The following is a 25,014-nucleotide window of genomic DNA, read 5'->3' on the forward strand; positions in this document are numbered from 1 at the left end:
GTGTGAGAAGAAAGAAGTCGTATTCATACTGCGAGTACGATGTGATGATTAGGATGTGATCTTTTTCCTCTCAGATTGGTAGGAATTGTCACTGATAGTATACACACTGGACACAAAGCATGAAAAAAGACGAAGTGGAATGATGCGGCTGTTGTCGGTAGGTTAGATAAGGTAGACTTGTCGCGGCTACGCGAACCAACACGGATTGGAGTGGTTTTGAAAATCAACATAAGAGATAAGCAGACGGTAACAATCAAGCTTATGATGTATGAGATGGACGATGCGAAGATCGAACATATATACACTGGCATTCGTCGACCCAGAATACTGACAGGTATCGGATCGACATGTTGCGTTTGAGGCCATATAATGTGGTCAGAAGAAATGGCTGCAATGGTAAGGAAGGTGACAGACAACTGCATAAATGAATTGAGGTACATAATAATGAAAATGAGTAGCGAAAAGAGTACGAGAAATACGAAAGCTGCCACACATTGACATTTACCATGATGATGATGATACCGGTGCTGCTGATGATAATGGTGAACATCAACAGGTCAATGGTCATAACGATGACGATGAAAATGTTTGTGGTGTGCGACAATTAACGCGACAGAAAATAACACTGTATGTCACTGAATTTATAGCAATTAATAAAAGAAAGAAATTAACAGTCAACAGGAATGAGCATTTTTTAATAAGTACATTTGCGAAAATCGGCTTAATCTTTTTTTATGGTCATATTATGGTTTAAATGCATTTTTAAAGTGAAATCTATAAACCTTTGCAATGGAATTATACTGCATATAAAATGGATTCAGAAGCTTGGAAGCTCTAGTGACTTTTGAAATTGATTTTCGAAGTAACAAGTAAGATTTTAGTGGTAAACAAGTTGCAAGGAGAAAACAGTTACCGAAGGAAGCGAGAGAATTAAAACTCGCTTTGTTTTATAGTGTAAAGTTATAAAGCTTGAATTAATAAAATTATTAGTTTTATTTTGTTCTCTTTATGGATTATTTTTATAGTTTTGAAACGCTTTCAACAGTTTGTTTTTTTGTATAAATCGCGCCTATCTATTCGATTTTTTTTAATCTGAAACTTTCACTATAATGGAAATTAGTTTTCGAAACCTGCATGTAAATTCACTATTCACTGCTAGCGGCAGCTATAGTACTATTCATCGACTATTTTACGTAGCGCCTTTCGAAGCGTTATTTTTCAGTTAGATAGTTTTCCCAATCTCCATCATTGACGTCACAGTAGGGCTTTTCCCCCTTACTCAATAAATGTAAATCTTTCCTGTAGCGTCCGCTGTATGGACAGGGGAATGGTGTTTGCGCTTTCTGTTCTTTTTGCACCTGCCACGATGTTAATATCGTGGGTTATAGACGAGGCTCGCTAAAAATAATTTGCTTAATGTACACAAGAAATAACCTCTACGAAGCTTGACAGCAGTTCCTTTCTTGCTTGTTGAAACAAATATTGGCATTGTTATTTTAATTAAATGATAGTGCAAGCTAGTATTTCAAGGGATACTAAAACGAAAGCCTTTTTGTTATGTGCTCTTTAAAGGCATACTAAAGGGTGAACCGTAATTGCCTCTGTTGTCACAGAGACAGCTAAGATCGAATGAACCGACAGACCGTGTGAGCTTACCCTCACTTATATCACTTATCTGGAAACAGCTTGGCCGAAGCTTGTTTGCCCACTGGATTGGGAGAATTGGGTCAAGTTGACACGCATTTTGCGGCGGATGTGATTCTGATCAATGGGTCAGAATTGGCTTGATTGATCAAACTAACTCTAGCATTTTTCATAAATTCGATTAGACAAGCTTCAAAGGTATGGAAAAAACCTAAACTTTCTGCGATTCTTCATCGTGATAAGCTCATGGTAAAGAAAAAACTATGCGTTACACATACGTCAATTTTCAGATTCGCAACAGACTGGTTTCTTCTAGGACTATAAGTGCTAGTTTGTTTGGTCAGTAGTACGAATTTTTGCACAACGTCGTTTTTCCGGACATGGTGGCCTCTGTGCAATGTGTAGAAAAAGAAATTCTACTAAAGGTATATTCTTTTGGCGGATTTCCTTTTTCGTTTCTCGATATTCTGTTTATTTGTATTCAATTTATTCGCGGACAGGCTACACCTTCGCTCAGAAGATCACCACTCTGGAGCTGTCAGAATTCATTGTCTAGCTTGCTTCACTTCATTCCGTTGATCGTTCCGTGTTTGACGTCACTGCCACACTTTTGATACCACTAATTCCACGTTTTGATAAGTACCGCAAGGCCATTTGCTTATTGCAAAGCAAAGGAATCTGACATGAAGTTGGCCTTACCTAGTAACTTTGACTGTGTTACGAATTGCTATACTACATACTACTGTACAAGGAGTATTCGATCCACGAACTCTACGTGAACAGTATAAACTTTCGACTGCCAGTCATCTACGAGATCTTAGAAAAGAGCGAAGCCATTCTAAAGCTCAATAATAGTATGTATTTCCTAAAGACTGTGTTAATTACCTTCTTCTTACAATTCACACAAGCAGCATATATGGCCCGTGATTTCTGTAATCGAAATTTGTTACACAGAAGAACCACTGCAAAATATTATTTTTAGATATACTCGGTGCGCCTTAATTAGCCCTGTACGGCCTCACCAACGAACTTAATTGACAAACTATTATCAATGCTGGGTAATTAAGGTTCTAGTAATTCATATACTGATATAATATTAGCTTGATGCTATTCAAAACGTAGATACCGTTTGTTGATATTTTTTTTCATACTTAAGCACGCATAAAATCTATATACTATAGAATGTAAGTGTATCTCGAAAAACTAACTACTGGAGCGCCTTTGTGTTTATAGGATTCCCACACCACATTGTTTTGGTTAATATATTATATACTTTAAAAAACAAAACGTTTTTTTCTATTCTTCTTCTCATGAAGTTAAAGTTAAGGACGGTTTGGCAATTAATGTGGCTCAATTGTAATGATACTTTTGGAAGATAGATACTGTTAGCAATTTAGAGCTATTACAATTTACTAAATTACTTACGGTGTCTTTTGGTAAGAGATGAATGTTAAACACCGGAATATACTTTACAATAGTATAGTAATTAATTTTTATTTTTCATCATGCATATTTATTACTTAGTCATTTAGCTCAACAAGAAATAGTCTTGTCTCTATCTTAACCATCCTGGCTATAGTTGGCTCACTTAGATATATAAAGAGAGAGCGCAATACATATAATACTGAAATGAAAGATTAGAAGTTCTGTAGTTTTTGTACGTTTAAACATCGTTTCGTTGAGTCCTTAAAAATGCTTGAAATTTAAAAAGAATAAAATTTCATAACAGAGTAAGAAACTTCTCTTAAACTTTCGCTTAAAGAAAGCTTATTTTTTATAATTTTACGAAAATAGTTAGCCTGGATATAATAAACGTTATGCTGTTGGGAACTCCATAAGAAACCTTTGTTACGTCGATAGACCCCAGTAGCACCACGAAGAAACTTTGAAAGAGTAATTTACTATTTTAATATTCCTGTTTATTTTAAACAACAAAAGTTACTATGAACATACAGAGGGTGTACTGAATTTTTCCACAGTTATAATAGCTGCTGGTTTGAAAGATTGGACTCCAGTGTAAAAGAGCGATCCTAGTAAAAGTCTTGAGTGGCTTTTGGCCAGCAATTTGAAGATGCGTGCTTGCAGCCGTACAGAGTCGTTGACCGGCGACGATCGGAAAGTAGGTTTTACTTACAATGCACGAATCTTTGTTTCGTTTGGACACAGCGTTTGCTGCAGAGGGGCGAAGGGCGATAAATAGTTCATTTGATGAATTTCAAGCAGGTTATTATGGGATTACAACCTTGATGACTGTTAATCGAATTACGACGGGCGGTAGAATTGTAGTCTTTATGAGCAGAACAATCTGTTGAGGATATCGCTTAGCTGCGAAGGGTAAATTCTGGTAGTCAGAACTTCTATCGTACTGAGTTTATGCACAAAGAATATTGGTCTACGTAAAGCTTACATTGCTGTTGTAAATGTAGACCGATTGTAGGGCCGATTTTGACACCGCAAAAGTGTAAACCCTAGTTTAGCTGGCACTTAGCAAGTACCTCAAGCCGCAGTATGACCATGAGTCACTACCTTTGGTGAACGTATGATGTGTCGACTCAATATTTCAATTAATACAGTTTATGTGAAACGAGTATTCGATCCGATGCAAATTTCAATGGATATTCTAAAAAATCTGTGCGGTAAACCTGGACAGAAAAAGAAGGATGGTGTCAGTCAAGGCTGCGCACATGCGACAGCGAACCCTAAGTGGACTAAATTCTCTTGTGGGCAATGTCTAACGGCAGTACGAGACCTGCAAGTTAAAATATTTATTTACCCTCTTTATCAAGGCGATAAGGTTTATTTCATGTAACAAATCTCTACTCAATTATAGTAATTGCCGTACGGCCTGTGGTTCATTTGATAATATTACCTGTAAAAGGTGCAAATCCAATAGCGTTTATGGACTGATGGTATTCTATCTTATACAGATGTGTCTAGTGTTGTCTTCTAATATACTTGTAGGTATCGTTATAGCGCTGGATGTAATTCGGCTAAAAGGGAGACGTTCGAAGATTGTCATGGTTTGCAGGTTTTAGTGAGCTGTTGTAAGTCCATCTTTTTTGAAAAGATGCGCTCAAGAGCACAAGCAAAGCTCTAATATAGCAAAGCGTTAGGGAAAACATACATTTGTAACAGGTACATAACAGTTAAATAAAACCAAATAAACGTAGCTATAAGAACAACTCAGTATAGCTAGCTATATGCCCATGGCGTTTTATGTCATTTGGGGTTCAGCGGATACCCTTCTTTATCATAGAAACATTTGATACGAACGGTAATGGTATTGCACTACAAAATAACAAATATTAAAGATAATTTAACGTAGTAGAGAAGAATCCGACAATGGCAAATGCTGCTCACCATCACTAATAATTTTTGAGCTCCGTCAGTGTATCGTGTCTGCGATGTTAGCGTAGAATGGCGAAGTAGACCATTGTAATGATATTGGCCAGGTCTATAACGTGTGGCGTGCCAGTCACGGGCGAATAACTTCTACAGTACTGTCAGTCGCGCCTATGGCCATTGTGCCGCTGCGAGTAACTAGCGCGGCTGACGAAAAGCAAAAGGCTTCATTTATGACTGTTACTGATAATATGGTACATTTTTAATAAGCATAGTATGAAAAATGCGGAAGCTTCTTATCGGAAAAGCACTGTAACTTCGAAGTTGCAATACGAACGGTAGACCGTGTGGCAAATGCGTTCTTTTTTGATATACCACATCTAATAGGTGTTTTCCATTAGCGAGAAAGAATGTGCGTCTGTAGGCTACATTTTATCGAACAAAGTTGTGTATATTGTTTTTTTTTGTGTACTTTTCATTACAATGAATAAAGTGTCTCGGAGAGGGTCTGTATTTGGCGCAAACTCATTTTTAAACTTAGGCTAATTAGGAAAATTAGTAACTTCACACAATCGGAGTCAGGTGACTATTTCTTTATTTGTTGTTGTTCTATAGTAGATTATTCAACGCCATCCATCAAGTGATTATTTGTTTATAAATACTCGAGCTCCTAAGTAGTTGGATCACTCTTCCTGTCCTGCAATGATGCCGGGCATCAGTTAACCAAAAAGAAATGACCAAAGAGACACTTACAGGGTAGATACGCCCTATTCAAGGTAGTCTGATATATGCTGTGATTCGATATGTATGATAGGTGTATTGGCAAATTTGCTATGTTATGAATTGTGCTTATTATGACCTGCTTCTTTTATCAGAAGCTGTTAAATAAAAAAATTGCTACCGTTGTCCAGTTTTTTTTTTAACTTGCTTTAGGCGTGGCAGAAGTTATGCAGTAGGAAATCATTTGAATTGCAGTTGTTTTTTTTAATTGTTATTTTGCTTTTTATGGTGACAAATCTTCCTAGCCTGACAAACATTACTATTAGCCCTGGAAAACAGTCATCGTCATGCATGGAGCGGAATCCGCAACAAAACGAATTCTAATTGATGTGCCATCATGCAATAATACATCACACTTTTCTCTCAATATTGGCAGTTAAACTTATCCTCCTAGCTTGTATAACCACTCATAAATAGTAACACTGAGACACTAGCTGTGATCCGCGGAAATAGTATTTCCAGATGAAATTACTAAATGAGTAATGAGACAGCGCTCTTTCTTTGTCATGTTCTCAGTTGTTTCTCATATTAATTGCTAATGGCTAAAAAAAAAAAGTTCGAATACTTTGCCGGAAAATGTTTTTGAGTGCAACATGTTCTGGAAATTACAGTTAAAACGCATAAAAACTAACTTAATGTCAGGTAGATTTTTCATCAGATTTCATATTTTATAGTGTTTCCCAGACATCTAATTCTACAATGCGAATGGAGAAATTTTGGATGCGGTTGTAGTTTCGTCCTGTTGTTTCTTTGTTGGGCCCCTATCATGTAAAATTTTTGTGCGGTTCGTCTTGGGGACCTCTTTTCACGAGGCTAAGTCCCATCGGAAATGACAAATGCCGATAAATCGAACCGTAGATTTTTATCAATGGATGGTTTCGTTATTGTTTAATCGCAACATGAAAACTTGTATTGGTATAGAAACCCACCGGAGTCGCTCCTACCGATGTCAGATGCCGTTTGATGCAACGCGTAATGACTATGCTGTACGTAACACTTAAAACGCTTAACTTCAAGTGACAAATCCCCAGCTGCTCGAAATCGTTGCTTCAAGACTGAGCGTATGAAACCCCTTAGGGTTGTGCAATGACAGCGTGTTTGCCTATAAAAGTTTGGGGCGCGTGAGGTTTGAAACTATACGTTGACACATCTCGTGTCGTGCTGGGAGTCAGCAGTTTGTAGCTATGTTTAGTTGCACTAAAATCGAAACATCTTTTAGGCTATACGACATCTTTGTTTAATAAAGAAGAATTGTTAAAAAAAAAACAGCTCTGCGTATAAAGCTTCACTCCAATGTTTTAAACGTCTTCATATTATTAATCTATATGCAAATGGCAGGTACCCCTACACAGAGTTAAAATTAAATTATTTGTAAGTTAAGCACCTATTTATTGGAGCCAAAATCTAATAATATACTGCAAGAGCGAATATTAACTAAAATTATATTTGAATATAAATGTATAATATTGGTACTAATAAATACTAACAATAAATCTTCGTTTCTTTGCTCAGCCTGATCTTTTTTTAACTTAAAAAGAATTATCATTTTAGTTGTGCGAGAATATGTATTGTTAAAGAACATGTAGAATGCCACATGTTACATTTAGGCATAAAGTTTATGCTTAAACATACAAAGACAAAACACATACTGTTGGAAAAGAAAATGTTGGAATATTATAAGAATTTAAGTTCGTCTCATATGATTGATGGATTCTTAAAACTGGAACTACACGCTCGACATGCTAATATATATATATATATATATATTCTTGGCGAACGGACGCTAGGTAGGTGCGGTGGTGGTGGTGGTGGTTGGAGGTCTCGCGACATTTTCAAAATTCGCGCTACCAAGAAAGTCAAACGCATCCGGTATCTGCATGGTACTGATGGTTGCGGGTATTCCTTGCCTACAGAATATCTATGAGGTCAGCTAGAGGTCAGCACAACGCAGCAAGTGCCAAGGAGAAATATAGTAAAAATAAATTAATGTAAACTGAAGATAAAGGGAGCTGATAATTTAAAATAATAATATGCTACTACCTATGTTCAGATTGCTATAGCATATTGCAGGGATTCTAATGGATTTTTAAAAATCAATTATAGTGGTATTTCGGTCGCTGAACTTATAATCACGACTCGGATTATGGATATTTCTGTATCTGATATCTATCTATCTGAAGAGCTGTATCAGTAAAATGATAATATTACGACGAATCGTCATATGAATGTGTGAGGACACATAATTTATTTAATGCATACTTAACGATGAGTTCTTTGTTTCTGTTAAGCCTATTTCTTTGACCTTCGCTGCCGTAAAAATGGCTGCTTTAGTCAGAGTAGTAGTCAAATATGCAGAAAGCTAAACGGAAAAATAGTATGCAAATAAGTTATAAAAAAAAGGCAATAACGTAAAAGCGCTCTGAAGACGGCTGCTATGGTTGCACACACGGCAGAAGCAAAAACAAATGCTTAAGCAAATGACATCACACTCATTGAAGCTAAATCTGATTTCCAACATCCATATAAACGTTTGCATTGCTACGGCTTAGACAAAGGTATAAGTGAACATTTCTCGTCCCGAACTTCTATTTTGATAGAATTCGCAGGGACTTCAGGAAAAGCAAGAGCGCGTTTTGCCAAATGCTATTCATATTCATGTGCGGTCTCTTTCTCTATGTTTCTGTCGAAATAAATAGGTGCGATCTATGCTGTTCAAGAGAAAGAAAACCTGAAAGAGATTTACTTTTATCGTAGCTTTGCCACGTCTTAATTCGGCTAGTGGGATAACGGCAACGTCGATAGATCGGCAAACCACACATGACGGATGTCCCCACGATGCGAGTTGAGAAAATAGTCTTGGACAACGTACAAAAGCTTACGAGAGACCTCATATAGCTCCACATGGAAAAAATTGTGGTAAACTTTTTCGAGGCCCCTGAACGATGGTTCCGAGGCCCTGCAATGGCACATGTACAAGACCCAGATCGAATGAAGTTTGCCGCTTAATAATGCCGATTTCCTAAATATATAGTTTGTAAATGGAAATTATATTAAACTTCAATTAACATTGAACAAATTGACGTTCATTAGCTTATCCGGAGCTTCGGTTCCTGAACAACTTTTGCCGACCACTAGCAAAGGGAAACTGGCGAATATTTCAATTAAATGTTTGGCTATCTACGACTATAAGCTGAATGAACGTTATGAGAAAAATAATGAATTTACTAATGGGAAATCAGCTTCTAGAATTAGGTTTCTGTTTATCGAAGGGGAGGGCGCTAGCATAAACTATTAAAAATTCGTGAGAATACTGCACACGGAGTCCTTTAGCAAAACCCGAGTTCGCTACTGGAACAGTCAAGCTGAGCGGTTGAATACCATGGCGTAAGTGACTATACATTACGATTTCAAATGAAAGAACAAATTTATGTGATTACGAGAAATTCTCGTTTATGGCGGCGGTGTGCTTTAGGCGCATCTTTGACTGGCAACAGTTGCGCCAATTTTCCTGGGCACGCTTCTCCAAAAACAGATTTGCCTTTTTTTCTCTTTCATTATCCATTCATAACACGCGCTGAGAGAAATCCCATCGTACTGAGCTGATGCTATTCAAAAACTTCCGCTATTATAGCGGTTCGTTTTTCTGTTTGAGTCCCTGATTTGTAGTCACTTTATCCGTGATCACTAACATCCAAATTTCTGTGTTTGAACTAACTGCACCAGTAATGAATCTTTGTCGCGCTGAACCATTTCTACCTAACGTTTTCACTAATTTTCGATGAGTTCAACCAAACCTCTGAACTGCGAGAAGGAGAAGTTGAATCACTTTAGTTTATTTTCATGACAAAGCTACGCTTTGCTGCTGTGGATCGATAGTCTCAGATCGTACTCAATCCATATTAGATTAGATGGCTCTAAATAGTATTAGAAAGCCAAGGAACTAGTACTGGTACCTGCTATATTCCGTCAGCTAACGGCGCATCGCATGCTTTTGAAGCTATTGAAGCATTTCGAGCCGCTAAATGGTTCCGAACAAGGTAATACAATGTTCTGTTATTTAGAGAAATAATCATGGCGTAAAATGCCGCTGTTGAAGGCATCTTGAAGCAATGCCGGTCTCCTCGATAATTCGTAATTGTCGTATTCATATTGAACGCATCATTAAATACGGGTCGGAGTCGAGACGCTAGTTAGAACCACATATAATAAAAAATGAAAAACTCGAGTAGAGTTTAATGTCTGGCACATATTTATGTTAAGTATGCCCGGGTTGCAGCCGTTTCGTTAATAATTTTTAGAGATTTTAAGGCTATTTTTTCTTTTGACAACATTGTGTGACAACGTGTGATAAATCAACTGCATTTGAAGCAATAAAACGATTGTACTTATTATCTTAAAAGTTTATTTTCATTATTAAATATTTGTAACCTCATTGTTTTTTATTGGATTAAGTTGCAGAATATTTTCACTCATCTAAAACTCGTCAACGATTGGCACAAAGCAATTCGTTTACGGTTACTTTTGTGTAGTACCACGAAGTACAGCGGCTCGTAACACGAACGGAGTCACTAAGTAAAGATAACTTTGATTGTAATAAATCGTCCTACTCGTGGTAAACATACGATTGTCACTAAATTAATTGTTTTCAACAGCTGGGAAAGCAGCCTACCATATACGACACGATTGGGGAACTGGGATAAAGCTATCCGATGTTGCCAATTTTCTTCGTGCTCTACTACAAAAAAAACATCAGACAAGACTAGGAAGAATTTTATGTCCTGTACTGAAACTTTATTTGTTCGCAGGACATTTAGTCAATCTCACACGCCTACCAGCACGTCGAAGCCCTGGTGGATACCACGAGAGCATCGATTTTACACGATATAAAAAGTATCTTCCGTTTATTCACACGAATTTTGTATCCGGTGATATCTGATCGGGTCAAAGCAACAGCAGGAATCTGCTACAGTGTAAAATTAACGCCGGAAAAACTTTATAAACACAAACAAAGCGATTAGCACAAGATACATTGTCAACTATCTATTGAGACAGCCACGTGTGACATACAGTTAGAGTAATAAAAATATGAAATATTATAATCCGCTGCATTAGTTGCCACGTGAAGTTTTACGGGGCACAGGAGAACGCTGCCGTGATACACTGTTCGTTCGCCAAAGGATCTATTATCATGCCATATCAACATAAGAAAAACTCTCAATATTGAAGTTCGCTTTTAGGGCCTCGACGTTTTCGGCGCAGAGCGTAATCCAGTCAAAGAAAAAGTACACCCCCTAAACCACATTATATGGCGTTACGAACCAATTCTGTATATTGGAGTATATCAAATAGAATAGGGTTCTGCGAATATTAGGGTGGTTTATTGGGCCAATGAGATCCTTTACTTTATCACACGTGTGGTGTCGTACACGTAGATACCGATGCCTGAGCCAGCGATTTCTGGTGCTCTCAGCCAGAGATCTAAGCGTTTAAACTAGAATCACACGACATACACAAATGAAAATCACATAAAAATATCTAATTTAGGCTGTATGTATCACTTGGCATTCGTAGGGGCACACTTGTGCTACTTAAACTAACTATATATGAACAATGCCCTACCCACCAGTGACGTTCTGTGGCATGACCATCGCACAATCTTTATAATGGTTTTCAAAATCAACAAAAAATAATACGATAACTATTCGTATTATGATTTGTTTTTCCTCAGATTAATACCAGTTTTTTTTACATTGATTTCAAATTGTACTTAGTTCACTTAAAACTACTCGGAGTTTATTTTGGTGTTCAAAAATAGCTAACTTATACTAAAAAAACACTTCTTATGTTTCTCTATTTACATGGCTAAAGTGTTTTGAATTGATTACAAACAAGGTGGTTCTGCTTCAGTCATTGCGAAATGCTATTCGTGTGTTACTTATCTCTACAAACCAAAATTTTTATTAAAGGATATTTGTGAAATATGTATATATATATATATATTTCCATCTAGTGCAGTATATATATACCGCACTGGATGATAAGACGCTTGCTTTAAAAAGACGAAGTTCTTTATTTCTCTGCGATTCTTCTTTCTACTACAAATAATCGAAGATGCGCAGTAATGTCATGCGAAACTTTAGCATATACCTTAATTTTCTGTGGTTATGATATGTGGCATTATACAGCATATTCTCTAGAAGTACTAATAACTGAATGTGAATGAAAAAGCAAGGTTTACTTTATTCGAAATATGATTGACAACGGCAGGGTGGAGCTGCTCATTGATCCATCGATGGAACTATCAACGACAGCTGTTCTTCAACTATACAACTAATATGAAACAACTTTTGCCGGTAATCACCTAATATTTGGCATAAATTCTGACAGCTTTCTCAGTCCTTAGCTACAAGCGCTCGTATCCAAGACTTCCTGCGTAGCAAACTTGCAGATAAATCCCCTTTACGCCTTGCCCGGAATGGAATGGCTGCTAGGGTCAAGTGACAAGGTTACGATAGTCGTCAAATTCAAGTCTTAACTAAAGTTTAGACTGATTTTTTTTGTAGGTCCCTATCGAAATTCTTATTAATACTAAGCTTTTCCATAATTCTGTTATTGTGCTTACTTCGAATAACAAACCAACGATCATAGCCAATATCTACTATTTAATGAATGCACCAAGCTGGCGTGATGAAACTGGTTCACCAGCCAAAGGAGAATTCACCGTTCAGATATAGCATGTGTAGGTACAGCCTAAGTACATCCGTATATATCTAGATTTCGAGGCGTTTTCGGCGACACGATAATTGGCAATGCGTTAATCCATAGAGACGGCAAGGGTTGGAAAAGGTTATTTTCGAGGAAAGCTTACAGAATTTCTTTTGTCTGTACAAGCAATACATTCGAGACGACCGATGAAAACAACGATAAACTATTGGGGTGAACTAATTCTGTAAAAAAACGTGCGCAGAATGATGTCATTGTATAAGCACGTACTGCAGCAACATTTGCGCTTGGGCTTTGCCTAGCTTAATAAAGCCCAAAATAAATCTGCTTGTTCAGTCTATGCATGTTCGCTGAGATAGGCCGAGTGCTTAGACATGCCCATTGTGAAGCTTCCATCTCTGCACGACAATGCATTGTACATTCCAGTACCTGTTCAAGCTTTGTGCCTTGCAGAAATGCTTAGAAAGTGTTGTATTAGAATGAATATTTTTTCATCTCACATAATTCTTTTTTCTTTGGTTTCCAGAGAGTGCGCTCACTGTTATCCAGTATTATGAATTTCATACATCCAAAATATAGTAGTTTACTGCCTGGTCAATTTAGGCCTGCCTGTTTCCAATGGCAGCCAAAGACAACCAATCTTCCAATCGTGATCCATTATTTACATCACCCTCCATAAAATGAGAAAATAGTCTGTTATTTCCTATTGATTCGTTTTCTAAGGAAGCATTATTGAACAATATTAGTATGTACGACGCCTCATTTTTTGTTTACCTCCCTGTAAAGTTCCATGCGCCTGCAAGGACTGGATTATGCCGCCAATTGTAGATACTCGTTTGAACATTGCATGAGGAACGCGCTCCGTTGCCACTTACCAACCTGGTGTAGAGCTCTGAGAAGGGATGCCACTTCTAGTGTAAGATACTTTTTGCACGAATTATCTGTTTGCTTCTGTGCTGTCGATAGATAGACTGACAGAGATTTTGTATCACCCGAAATAGACGTGCGTCTTCTTCCCATTTGGTAAGAATTATTCGTCTGAAGTAAAGACTGAAGAGTATCTGTAAAGTGTAAAAGTCGTTTTTTGAACTGACCGTAAGTACCCATTCAGCCGGGTGTCGGTAACCGTAAAATGTGACTGTCTCCGACCTTGTCAGGAAAATGGCGATTTCGCCAGTCCATTTGGTCGATGTGAGCACGATAAAGTTTGCCCGTAAAGTGCTCAAAAACCTATAATTAAATAACGTGCAGCCCCGCATCCGTACGCTGCGCGGCAGTTAAGTCGAGCCGTATTCGGGGCAGCCTAGACGCAGTAGCTGTGTAGGCATGCAGACATTAACAAGACATAGTGACTCGAAATTCAAGCTAAGTCATAGGTATCGTCAAATCATAGCGAAGTGTACGGTCCGCTGAAAATATAATGATACCTATGATGTACAAGTAATTACATAAAAGTGCATTGCAACTGAAGAAGCTCCTACACGTTTTTTTAAACGTTCGGTTCTTGGGTGTAAGAACCAACGGACTCGCAAGGTAGGGTCCGGTAACCCGAAGCACAGATTCCAATATCGTTTTTATTGAATCGGTTCGATCTTCGACTCATAGCTTTGTTCAAAAGGAAACAAGAAATCAAACTGACGTTGGTGTTGGCCAGCTGTAGTCCGGCGGTGACGACATATTTACGCTAATCGTTTGAAGGTTTAAGATCATTCTACATCTATCTAAACCTCAAAGCTCATTCTCTGCCGAGTAGCGGAAACATACGTTTAAACAGGAGTGTTTTCATGTTAGTTTTTGTATGTGCTGCGTCCTGCACGAACTATATAATATTTGATGGTGGTACGTATAATTTCCGTTAAAGAATAAATACGGCGTCAAGAGGGTCTTTTTCCTCCTTTATATACATTTGTATATACGAACCCCTTTGGTGCGTCCAACGATTTGACACAATCTCTTGGACTCAGAATGTCTAAAAATGCCACAGCGTACCGGACTTTAAGGCTTTCCTCGAAAAAGGGCTCAAGTCCTCTTTAAAGAGTCGTCACCGAATAACTTTTGTTAAACTGTGCCTCAAAACAGAATTCATTGGTAATTCCATCCGAAAAGAAATGAATTAACTCGCTTATTCATTCATCTTAGAAAAAACAAGTTCTCTCTATTTTAGCCCAACCCGACCTTAGCCCTTTTGCACGCAGGACACTCATGTGATCCGCTTTATTTTGTTGATGTTGTTGTACTTGTTAAGTATGTCCCTATGCCGAACACAGTGCAACTCTTTATATAGATGCATCATAGCTTCTTAATTGTGAATTAACAGAAGGTTAATGATACGTTGGTAATCATGGCTTTAACTCGCTTTGTACAAAGCATATGCATGGTAGGCTTGCTTTCCTAAAGAAAAATCCTAAAAAGTGCAAGTAACCATTAAATCAAAGTCCGAACGACGGGTATTTTCCTGAGGATTGATAAAATCATAGTGCACTATTGTCGAAGCGACGATCGTAGTTGCACAACCCAGAAGGCCTAAGCAGACATCTTTATGTCAATGCAGATGCTTTAGCAGAAAATGCTCAGCTTTATGTTCAATACAAATATGTAACAGCGTCTACTTACGTCTAAATCGATAGCCTCTGTGCACGTTATGTATTCACCTTTGAATATAAATGCAAATACGCTTGTAATAAGAACTTCTTAAAATCGGGGAAGTTCATGCAAAGAAATCCATCGTCAGTGATCATCGGACTTGGGCGTCGTCGACACGAGCCGGATATCTATGCGGCTCGCCTGTTTCAGCGTTGATGTGAACCTCTGCTGCATTTTGCCGGATTCTGGTGCTGTGTCTACAAGGTTCCAACATTGGAACGAATGACGCAGGGCGTAAAATACGAAGAACATTTTAGCATTAGGACGAACGAATTTCGTGGACACTTTAGTCCTCTTGCTTTTCACGGCTGCAAGGCATGGGCATCTGGGTGGCTAATAGTAATAGAGGGGCATACAGGAAAGGATTTTTAACAAGAAGCACGTTCACAGGAATCGTATTGATCGAAAAAATTCCCTTACATACATATAATTAATATGCGGATATCCGTCCGGACGGTGGTGCTTCAGATTCTAATTCAAGCCCATCACGTTCCATACGTACGTCCGGTACTTGTAAAGACTATTGTTAGGTACGCACGCAAATTTTTACACTGATAATAAGCGTCACACATATAGTGCATTCAGTACCAAGTCACTGAAAAAGATAAGGCGTCCAGGTGGTTCTTTAGTTGCCACTGCTTGCCAATATCGAAACAATGGGGTGTATCGAAAATCGATTTTGGGAAAACTTCGAAAAATGTAACACTGTCCAATCGAATAGCAAAGAGGCACTCTAACTTTCATATTCACAGGGTTAAAAACAAAGTTATCATTGTTAAAATAAGCAGGTTAAAAAAAAACTGTATCAAGCTAGTCATAAACATAATATTAGAAATAGCTTAGTTCCGAATTCAAGACAGGTACTCAATGTAGTAGTCATGTCCGATTGAAAAACTTAGGTAAATTTCCGAGAAGTAAGCCAACAAACTCGCAGAGACATTATGTGCCCGTAAACTCTACGATGGAAAACAATGGTAATATAGTGTGTTTTGTTCAACTGCGTGGTGACGGAAGCTCATTCGTGATATCGGTTCTATCAAATCTATTATGACACAGCTGCTATCCAAAAGGGCATCGTGCAAATGGGCTAATTGTAACATACGATATAATCATACGACCTTTGGAACCTAGAGAAAGATCGGCTGGTCTTTCAGCCACTGCGGGTCCATAAGATGCTTAAAAGTACTGAAGGCGTTGTTGAGCGCGGAGAGCGAACGTCAATTCACAACAAAGCCCAATGAGCACTTTCCATTGCCCCCCAGTCATGGCAACCAGAGATCGTCGCAAATGTTGCGTTCGATCGCTCACTTGCGATACCTCATGTTCGTTGTTTAATGTAGAATCTAGCCTTTGATAATAATAATAATAATAATGATCCATAATAGGACTGTCAAATTTAGGCAATTGTTTGCGTAGCTATAATGTGACCCCTTTTCAATAAAATGTGTGCAAATATAAGAAATTCAACTACTATCTCTAGGTCTATTGGATATTACCTTAAATAGCGCGTATATTATATATGAATCATCTCACTGATTTTCAGTACTGAGAACCATCTGGTCTCTATTAATATGCCCTATAGGGCTTATTTGGTTATATAGTGTCTGATCAATTAAATATTAGCACTCGACGATTGTTGGGTAGAGTAATCGATTAGTGCTTCAAAACAGCCTGAAAAACAACTTGACAAATTTAAGTGAGAACGGCAACAACTCGTAAACACGTAAACATTTTGTTTCGACGTAATTGTCTCTGGCTGTCCATTGAACCACCCGTCGAAATTTCGGCAAAGAACATCATTAAAAACTGCTTTTTTTATCCCTAAGGACAACCTCAGACGCTCGAAAACGTAGAGAACCTCTAGGTTAGTTCGATGCATTTCTACAGACGGATAACCATAACGAAATGTTTCAAATTGCGGTAACAATAAACATGAGCCTCCGGCGAGTTCTGGGCTCGAGGACTGGGGTAACATATAAACTTCATTCAAAGTACTAAGGGACATATTTATGTACGCTATATAAAAATATTATTTAACTTATTTATGTAACGTAAATAATATCTGTAATAAACATCGTCTTTTATTTGAGCAAGGGAAATATCTCTTTATATAATAACAAGTAGCTAACGAATCTAGTTACTTTTTTGTCGGCTAGCTACATTTCTTCATGAAGATCCAATAATCATTAACAGGCCTACAGGCCATTAAAGGAAATCTTTATTCAACATGGCTAGTCTATCAGGTTTAGACTAAATACTTAAATAAGATTTAAGGAACGGGTGCGAGGTTAACGGTCTGCTTTTTTTGCTTGTCTGTTAGCGTATGGCCTTGTGGTGTGCCGGAATCAGATTAACTACGCGAAATAATCCTACGCAACATCGTTCATGATCGGTAACACTTGTGGAAAATTTGTTCAGCGAAAAACACTGCGATCGATAGAGCTAGATCGACAAGCAACGAAACGTTGATCGTTACGAAATCTTCGACTACTACCACTACTATTCTCACACTCTCCGAATTTTTTTCCCAATGCCGACCGAAGACTTCACGCTCACGCATAAACGGTACAGCGAAGATTGAATCCAGTTAATTCTATAACGATGCTCAGGGAAAAAAATGCCTTTTTTAATATTTAGTAACACACTCTGTTCCCGTTAGATAATAGTACATATCTAAAACCTATCAGCGTCTCCATACCCTTGAAGTTATTCTTCAACTTGAGCATTCGAGCAAAATTTCCAGTATTCTGGGATATATTTCTAAGAGTAGTCTTATATATATAGTATTCGTGCTCACGATCCTGATAGATATACCTGGTTGAATCAACAACCTTTTGCGGGACAAGGAAATTTTATTCCATTAATTAATCAGGCAGGCCGCTAGAAGACCGTACTTTTCCTAGACCTGAGCTTTGTTCGATACATTCTTCCGGCGTGAAAAGAAATGTATCCCTATTACATGGATCTTCTACATATTGTATCCTCTATGTTTCTTTCTCAAAAAGAAATCTACATGAACACACTCGGGAATCATCTATTTGTAATATGGAAACGCTATGAAAGATGCAGAGCATTTTTCTTTATATGACTGTGCCAAACAACATGTCGAATGTTTGGTACTATAAAAAATATTCGTACTTTTCTTCTTTGGGTAATGTCTTAGACGCGTTTATGACACCATCGATTACGGACACGAGCTCTTGCATCATACGAAAAACGTACGGCGCTACAACGCACCAGTACGATGTCGCTTTCGTAATGGATCATTCCTGAAAGAATATATTCATAGATATATAGACACCAACTATTTGTTCCATGATTGGTACGGAGAAAATTTTCGTGAACGGATCTATGGGAAGCCTGTTCCGTCGAAAATGCTCACGTAGCTCGTTTTTGTTCGGTCCAGTGTAGGTCTGCGATAAGGTGGAGATGAACGAAATTACCAGCCACATCTACAGGTCGTGCCGTGCTGCTTATAATTTGCATTGCATAGGTGTCAAAATAAATCGAGAAGCGTTAGGCAAATCTCACGAAACGGGATCGTATGCAAGAGTATTTCTCGTTAATCTGAAACTCGATGTTGTTAAAAACCTTCACACCGTAAGGTTAATTTCCAGGACATTATTCATGACTTGAATATACTTGTTGGCCTGCATGCAAGCTGCCTTAGGCGTTCGGAGTAAGTGGTGATTGGCACTTTAATCGATAGGAAGTGCTCCGATGTAGTGTAGTAAACACAAAGAACGACTCGTGTATTGATTGACTCGTCTCCATAATCCATTTAGTAGGAGTTGCGTCCCTATAGAAAATGGCTAGGTCCAATTGCCTCAAAAAGGTCTCCATCGTATTAGTACATATGGTTGGTGTAAACACAGCTAGGTTCGCTCGAAGTGAACAGCATAAAGCCTACCATCCAGACCCCGCCGCTCAAACCGTGAACGAGACCACTTTGCTGATGGCGTAGGAGAAAATAGTACACGGCAAATTACAAGTCGTTGTTATCACTATTATCATCAAACTGATTAAACACGATCCTTTTCGGTCACAACGCATTTATGGTATTAAAATGAACGGAGTAACGTCTCTAGCTCGAATTATATATTTCCTTTGATCGTGGCCTATATAAGACTTTTGAAGAGAATAACGCGGATTGGGTATCGAAAAAACAGCCTAATAACTCCACGATGTCTCCCTGGTTAATCGCTAATGGTACGAAGGGCTCCGGGCAAGCTAATCAAAAGCGGTGAGTGTAATTTTCATTGCCGGAATAAGTCTTTTTCATGTCGTGCAAAAACAGACGTGTCCTAAGAGTCTATCGTGATATTGGATGGTTGGTCTTATCATAATAGTGGTGAGTTCCAGTCTTAATGAATTCGAAGACAGCAAGGCCTTAGCTACCTTCTTGAAGGGGTATTCCAAAGAACGTCAAAGGGCACCGTGTGAGGGTCAGCAAAAGTGTCACCTGCTCCAGGGGGTAGATGTAGCGGCGGTGCATCATTGCCAGGACGATGAGCGTAGGCGGCGCACAAAAAAGAACGATACAGGTCTGCTTTAAAAATTCAAAAAAGGGTCGATAAACATTGTATTTAATAAACGTTTCTACCAAGCGGCCGGAAACTTTCAGCTTCGTTTAACCCATGAAGGACTGATTTGTATAAATGAGTTATATCTGAACTCCAGTAAACCGAAAACGCTTCGCTGAAATAGGCCTGTAATTAATCTCTGTGTATTTTATTGTATCAGAAACAATCGAAGCGAGAATAACTTGAAAGTAACTCACGTCAGGACTTGTGGCCTGCCTGAAGGCAGGTGTCGTGGTAATACACTGGCTTTGAACCCGAATATGAACACGGTTTTAGTGAAGCCATCGTTCATTTAAACGAGCTCATAAAAGTGCGAGAAGATCGTCTCCTGAGCGATCGGTGGAACGGCTGCAATATTTGCTTTAGCGTCGGACATCTCACTGGCCATCTTGTTGCATTATTGCTGTGTACCTGTCCAATGCCTAGAAAGCGTTTTGCCAAAATCTGCCACGTGTTACTCGGTTGAACCCCCACAGTGTTCAGGCCACTTATGAACACATGTGTCCATACGCCTAGTGATTTGTGAGTGAGTTAGGAATACGTTAATTTCCAGTAACTCTAAGTGTACAATGCCAGCAACACAGTATAAGTTGCAGTTTTATTTTACCGAAAGGTAAAACTGAGTTTCTATGAATATATATTACTCGTCGATGAATATATATTATATTGTCGTTTGCCTAACTCTGATCTTGAAGTTTAACCCTGTCCTAGTGCTAGTTCCCATGTTAACGAATATTGTCAGCTATAGATCAAATTATTGCTAGATAACTGTTGTACCACCAGGCACTACTACTTTATTGATGACATATGGGTAAGGTGGACCAAAATCTACTACAAGTGAGGACTTACAAGAAAATTAATGTGGCAGTCTCTAAGTCTCTGCAAGTAGTGAACTCGGCGTCCAAAGCTTTTACAGTCTATTCCGCTTAAATAACATCTTCTCGTCAATAGATATAATACAAGCTTGAAAAAAAAACTCACAAGCACACGTCAAGCAATAAATAACGAAACAATTACCGTCTGGTTAAATCAACGTGTGCTACAATGAATGGACAAGAATAGTATACTGAATATGTTCTTTTCACAGCAGGCTCTATCGACCTAAAGGCAGTAACTGATTCGCTTGTTTATAACGGACGGACAATTGATAGCCCTTTACTGAGACAAAGGGCAGTTAGCTAGCTTTCTGTTCATTTAAAACTCGGTAGGGGCTTGTGCGCTGGTTACATCACGGCTTTTGAAATGTATTCATTTTCTTTTTTTTTGCACTTATCAGCATCAGCGGTTGAGGCTAATCTTGATATTAGAATTTTTTTTAAAGTTCGTACTGAAGATTAGGAAGTAGAACTGAAGAAAGAAGATTATACAAATTTACCGAATCATGCTAACTGTAACATAAATCAAGTAGTATTTAAAGCAATCTAGTTGCAAATGGCTCAACCGGCTTTATGTGTGGTACGTTTAGCGTGTGCACCGTACACAGCGACACATAATATTCGGTGTAAAAAACGTTAGATACATGTGAATGGGGGAAAGGTTGCCCTTGTAGAATAATATCATAGTGAACTTACGATGGTATAAGCCAGCTAAAAATGCACACCGCTCCATGGGCTCGCAGGCATAGTGAACCCACTAAACAGAGCAATTAATCTAATTGACTGCATCGCTTATATATAGCCTGCATTCGTTGACGAACGAGGCACCTGGAAGCCGTAGAAAACATATCCGTCAAGGATTTTGGACACGAACGAATGTTGCCCCTGGCGTAAGCCGTTCCTTAAACCAGTATTCTTCCGTGGCGAAGCGTGAACGCCACAGCAGTACTAAGTACGATTACCATGCAATGCAAGTTTTTCCTTTGACCAAAATACAACTGACAGGAAATTGCCGCTACGTGTACTTCCTTCCCGTCACAGGAGGAGGGCATCGACATATCCAGAAGCGACCGTATCAGCACCTTGTGTGTCTTGTTTCCTCGTGGTCAGTTGTTAAGTTCATTCGAAACGGATACGACGTATTGCTTAAGATCATCATGAAGAAACCTGGTTTGCGTCCAAAAATGTAACACGAAATTCGCAGACTTCCTATTACTATTAATAGGTAGTCTATCGTCTCGTAAAGCCATATTCACGTTTGTAGGGCTATATCACGAGCAAACACGCAGTAACTGCCATGGCCCACGAAGAAATCTGCCGAGGTTAACCCTAGCGACCTGATGACAATAACTAGTTACTGTTTTAGTGTAAATTGACCCAAACATTGACCCAGTTCGTAAACCTTTAATATTAGATTTAAATCTTTGGTTCTTCTTTGCTGAGTATGCAGCTTATATAGTAGACATTATTCACTATAAATTGAGAAGAGATTAAAGAATCGCTAAAGTGAAGACCGTAATTTCCTAAAGATATTCTATAAATGTCAATTTTCTTTTCAATGGGATAAAATAGCACAACGAAATGTAAAAAATACCATTTAATTTTTAAATAAATAATGCTTCGTCGAGTGGGTTTCTGTTGTTCCTTGCTAGGAAAAAAACCAATGACGCTAGGTTTGCTAGTTCAAATTAATCGTTTGAAGGTTTTCTAAGTTAACAGATCATTTCCGGAATATGAGAGAGAATTAACTTCAAGCCAGTTTTGCCACTGTCAAACAAGGTTAACTTATAGAAATTGTATCTTGGCAAGGCGACAAAAATAACTATTAGTTATTTACAATGGTACAGGCATCAGCCGTGCTGCAGCGACGTGGAAGATCGATCGAACATTTCCGTATGCATTTTTTTCAAATAGTTCCGATAGCAGACTCTGAATCTGAGTCGCAATAACAGCAAAAACAGAATAGGTTTAGCGCAAATGAACAATTGTCGTTCATCACGAACAGTTTGAGATTATCTAGAAAGGCTTTTGTACAACGAAACGCCACGTTATTAGCTGCTATACGAATAGCTAAAAACTACGGTGTGACTGCTCAGATATGTAATAATATGCGCGTATGTCCATCGATCGTATGATCTGTTCTTGTGGCCTTCTTTGTTCGCACGGTGTTCCGTGGCCAGCGTTCCCCGTCAACCACCGACAGATTTCCTATCTCGCCTGCTTTCCTGTATAGTGTCGCCATTCGATGCTGCAACTTAGCATACGTTGTTCATAGAGTCGCACGTAGCTAGTGTATTAGAGTATAGGGAGAGTGAAAGGTGAACGAAAGATTACGCGCATAGATATGTACTCGTAAGGTTCCGGATCCTCCGGATGCTCATCCGTGATTATCCGCTCCTACTGTCGCCGTAATGTCATGGCCATTTCGTTTGAATCGTGTACTACGCTGCTACCCGAATGACTTTATGCACCTTCGTCCGCCCCTTCCACGCTTACTTTCACTGACTAGCTAGGCACACGAAAAGTAGGACGAAAAGGACCTTTTTTTCGCTCTTAATGTTATTCTCTTTATATATAGCTTTCCCCCATCTCTCTCTCTCTCTGCTGCTGATACCACTCGCTGAGTTCATCTCAAACTGTTTGCTGTAAGCTCCTTCGTGACGCTTGCGCAGACAGACAGCGGCTGTTGTTCGCTACTCGTGTGGGCTAGCTGAGCTGGTCGGCAGTGTCACGCTGATTCTATTGGCCCGGTCGCTTCTGCATCTTCTTTCACTGTTTTTCGGTGCGTTCACTCTCTCTCTCTCTCTCTCTCTCTCCCTTTTCCTGGCTCTCACTCTTTCTCTTAGACGACGCGACTGGTTTGCGGGCCGGAGTCGGAATCGCAGAGGGAGGCCCCGTTTCCAAATTTGGCTGAACGGAAAACGAACGACCACCAAGTTATATGTGGTGGTAGAATTATAGTAAATAGGCACTGTGCTTCTAACGCTCGGACGCCGACTTTCGTGCATACGAGCGAGCGTTTGCCTCTCCATGAACGATTCGAGACAGAGTAGCACGAAGACTCGGATAGGGTCGTGATGACTCAACGCTTTTGTAGGAGCGATGCTGCGCTACGATCGAGACCGTCGCAGCCGGTTACGCAGCAGTAGCGATAGCAGCGCTATTATGCAGACGAGTGAGTAACTCACAACGAAAAACGGAGCGAACCCGAGTCGACGTATCGGAACGCCCCGCGCTGCAATAGGGCATACGGCCAAGCTAGCTCTGAACAAGCCCTGTTTCCTTTCCAGCCAGTGGGTTACATAGCACAAACTGGATGACGGGCAAAACGACGAGGAAGCAACAGCCGTTATGTGTGGCTCTTCCTCGCTACAACAAGGGGCTCGAGACTATTAAAGCAAAGCAGGGCAAGTCGAAATAATAAAAGCATAACATTATGAAGACCCAGCAATAGTTGCGGCTGCTACGCTTAGCACTGTTTTTGAGACTATGCACGCAACAGCGAAGACGCGTCAACAAAGATGAGCTTTTTCTAGGTTTAGCGTGCCTTCTGCGGCCAAAAGTGCTAGGATGGCAGGCGGCGACGCTGCCGTCTCATTGCCGAATTGTTGAAAACTCCACTTGCGATAGAAAAAGCGACAGAGACAAAGGAACGACAGAAAACAGTGACTGTATTTATAAATAGGGCACGAGAAGAGCAGGAAACCACGCTGCAAATAGGAGGCGCTACTAACAGCACAAAAACAAAGTACATTATATTATAGTTATGCTGGAAGTGGAATGTCTTCTTTACGCAAGTGGAAACCTTTTACACCTAAAAACTAGGATTTAAACGTAATTCAAGCTGTAACATTTAGATTAGTCTAATGATACGTGAACATAATGAATTTGACTTGACTGTGACCGGATACATTTGCATATTGTTATAGAGTGGTGCGATATGTACCCCAAAGTTGCTTGGAGTACGTTGGACAAAGCTGATTGTAACCGCAACTCGTTTATAAATCGGTCAGATCACTCAAATGAATATATTCCCTAGGCTCTGGTTCCATCTAACGGTGGATTTCATGCGTGTAGTGACAAATGTTTCTCCGGTGGCGGCTGCTTCGTACGACTAGAAGACAAGTGGGAGTAAGGGAGGATGAGGACGAGTGCGTTCGTGCTAACGTCTCTCTACATAGCCGTTCGCCTGCCTGCGTGCGTGCGTGCGTGCGTGCGTGATTAGGTATTTGAGTAGCCTAGAACAGGGCCTCAAGCGACCACCAGGTTCCACCAGGTGCGCTGCAAGAGGAAATCTTAGAAGGATTCTGTCACTTCAATCAGCGAACGAATAGTGGTCGTGCCGGCTTTGCAGAACCTTAGGGGTGTAACACTGGTTATTTGACATTAGCGATGTGTTTATAGGATTGTAATATTGTCCTCTG

At 39.3% G+C, this 25,014-nt stretch overlaps 1 long non-coding RNA gene across 2 annotated transcripts; it reads right to left on the minus strand.

The window, feature by feature from the left end:
* Window positions 1-17,964: 17,964 nt before the first annotated feature.
* LOC147756928 (uncharacterized) lies at window positions 17,965-21,520 on the minus strand. Of its 2 annotated transcripts, none has more exons than XR_015324459.1 (3): window positions 21,287-21,520; window positions 19,913-20,137; window positions 17,965-19,594 (listed from the first exon to the last, which is right to left on the minus strand). It is a non-coding gene; the product is annotated as an uncharacterized LOC147756928 (long non-coding RNA). The 2 variants fall into 2 exon arrangements; XR_015324460.1 differs by having other exon boundaries at window positions 17,965-19,678.
* Window positions 21,521-25,014: the final 3,494 nt, after the last annotated feature.

The sequence above is a fragment of the Varroa destructor genome, unplaced genomic scaffold (assembly GCF_002443255.2).
Source record: "Varroa destructor unplaced genomic scaffold, Vdes_3.0 BEIS01000003.1, whole genome shotgun sequence".
In the NCBI taxonomy this organism is placed as follows: domain Eukaryota; kingdom Metazoa; phylum Arthropoda; class Arachnida; order Mesostigmata; family Varroidae; genus Varroa; species Varroa destructor.